A 2708-nucleotide genomic window follows, 5' to 3' on the forward strand; every position below is an offset into this window, starting at 1 on the left:
ACATTTTACTATGAATAAATTTATGTTACTAAATTATTATTATTAATATTAAAATTATTTTACTATATGAAAATTACAGCCACAATGTTCTCATTAATATATTACGAATATTTTAAACTTTTCTTTTAAATATAAATAAAATATTTTTTTAATTAACATAAACTGACTTTTCATTTATCAACCTTCTTGGCCCCCGAAATGTTTGGTGAAGAAAATATGGCCCGCGGGCTATCATAAGTTGGACAGCGCTGTTATAGTAGACCAAAAATAACAACCAAAGTGATATTAATCATGTCTGTTTGCTATTTCTGGCCTACTGATTGTTTTGTGGGTTTGTGATGATTTCGTTGTCTTTATGTATTCGTTTCAAACATTTTAAAGAGGTGATTTTGATCTATTTAAATATTGTTCAGAAATCTTAATTTTTTCTTCCTTTGTTTGCTGCTTAGATTTACCCATAATGAAGTAAGGACCACAATAACAAGTGCTGAATACAAAATTTCTAAACAAAATACTCGTACGCAAAGTAATTTGCATATTATTACGTTTCTTAATTTATGAAACAGATTTTGTCACTTTTTAAACTTATGAAATAAACGAGGTTCATCCTAATGAATATTTTTATGATTAAAAAAAAATGTTTTCATTTAAAATTTTCGATGCATTTTGTAACTTATTTATTTGTTTAATCTAGGAAATAAATATAAAGTAAGATTTCTGTATATGTAAATAGTATTTCACTTGTAAATATCAATATCATACTTTTAATGACAAAGTTTCTAAATTTTTGAAAAGGAGTTGTATAAAGCATACCTCTGATGATAGGTTTAATGGTGGTAAATTCAAATTTCAAATTGAAGTTCGATTGATAACTGCTATTGATCGAGGAAGACTTAAGAAATCGTTCGTGTTGACATTTTCTTTGACAATAGTAGTACAGTAGGTGATCGGTTAAACATTTCGGTTAACGAACAAATCGGATAACGAACACTTTCGCGAAAGATTTTTTATGTTCGGACAACGAACACCTCACAGAACAAACACCAGAAGAAGCGACGCAAAACAATGAATCCTGATTGGTCTTCCCTTGTCTTCAGACAACAATTCGAAACTTTCCGGAGCGCGGGAGGCGTCGACATCGACGCTCAACCCGATATATACTGATCGGATAGTATTCCTCCGAACTTTGAATGAAACTCTCCCTCGTAATTCCAGCCTTTTATTTTTCTGACAGAAACAATTCTTTTATAGCATTCGCGAGACTGTCGGGCGGGCACTCGTTAAGTTTTGCGTCGGTTTTTATTTTCGAAAGGTGAGAGTATAATAGGCAAAGGTAGAGAGTGGGTAGAAGATGTCTGATGTTACTGGGCAGTATGGCTTGAACAGGTTTACAGTAGGCTGCAGTTCAATCTTATCTAAGAAAGATACTGTATAATCAAGAAAGCTCAAGCAGATTAAGAAGTAACAAAAATCACATCTGAGAAATAAAGAACATTGAAGAGTTGATAATGGAACCTGAAACTGATCTGACGACAGAAGAACGCCAAGTACTCTTGAATGAAGAACACCAAGAAACTCGGCAAGATATGTTTTCTTCTGAAAAATAGAATTAATGCCGATATCTGCTATTAAACATCTTTTGAAGAAGTGGGAGGATGTCAGAACAACGGTCTTAGAATGACATCCAAACCAGATTGAGGTACAGTACGTGGGAGTGAAGATGTTAGATTAATAGGTTTAGGGATCTCTACAATTACAATGCTATTAATTACTTCTGAAAAATTCTAAAGAAGAGAGAAAAGCAATCGACATTAGACAGATTCTTTAACCCCCACAAACGGAAAAAACATGACTAATAAAAATGAAAGACTGTGTATATATGTATTTTTATTATTACATATAAATAAACGTAGTAAGAAAGCATATATATTTTTTTGGGGGGTCTCCAGAACGAATTAATCAAATTCCCATAAAAACCTATGGTAAATCGATAATCGGTTAACAAACAATTCGGATAGCGAACAAAGTCTTGGAAAGAATTATGTTCCTTAACTGATCACCCACTGTATATAAATTTTTCAAAAGTTATTGACTACAAAATTTGAAGAAAAGTTTGTAAAGCGTAAAAATCCTATTAGTATAGTATTTCTGCATTAACATTCAGATATTTAACGAAGATCAGCAATATATAATGATTTGATGAATTGGTGAATTTTGTTCAAAGCATTTCAGTTTTGATGCAGGAAAAAATGTTGAACAACTACATAAAAAATAAAAGTCAACGTTTGTAAATAAGAAGAAAGATGAAAAAACATTTCAAAAATTTAGTAGTTAAAGAGGATCATATTGTTTGTTAACATTTAAATAACAATTTGAAACTTTTTTAAATATCTGTGTCATCATTCTTATGTGTTTCGTTTAATTTATACAGTAAAACCTATTCAAAAAGGAATCTAAATAAAATCAAGAATCAAATAGAATCGAGAAGCGGGCGAGTTTCCGAAAATCAAATTCTCGAGAACAAACAACGAATGTAATTCTTAACGTTACCAGATTTCCTCCGCCTAATCCGTTGAAACCACTGGTGGACCCTAACAGAAACCCAGCATTTTTTTGTATAAACCCCACTAAAAACACTACTAAAATTTCATATCACGTTTATAAATCAAAATGTTTAATATTTATTACAGTAATGCCATTTAAGCACC

At 31.2% G+C, this 2708-nt stretch overlaps 1 long non-coding RNA gene across 1 annotated transcript; it reads left to right on the forward strand.

The window, feature by feature from the left end:
• Window positions 1-1044: 1044 nt before the first annotated feature.
• Window positions 1045-1923, forward strand: LOC136983210 (uncharacterized). The gene is made up of 2 exons (XR_010881997.1): window positions 1045-1699; window positions 1736-1923. It is a non-coding gene; the product is annotated as an uncharacterized lncRNA (long non-coding RNA).
• The last annotated feature ends 785 nt before the right edge of the window (window positions 1924-2708 follow it).

This window comes from Centruroides vittatus, unplaced genomic scaffold (assembly GCF_030686945.1).
Source record: "Centruroides vittatus isolate TY-2023 unplaced genomic scaffold, ASM3068694v2 contig_878, whole genome shotgun sequence".
Lineage (NCBI taxonomy): Eukaryota > Metazoa > Arthropoda > Arachnida > Scorpiones > Buthidae > Centruroides > Centruroides vittatus.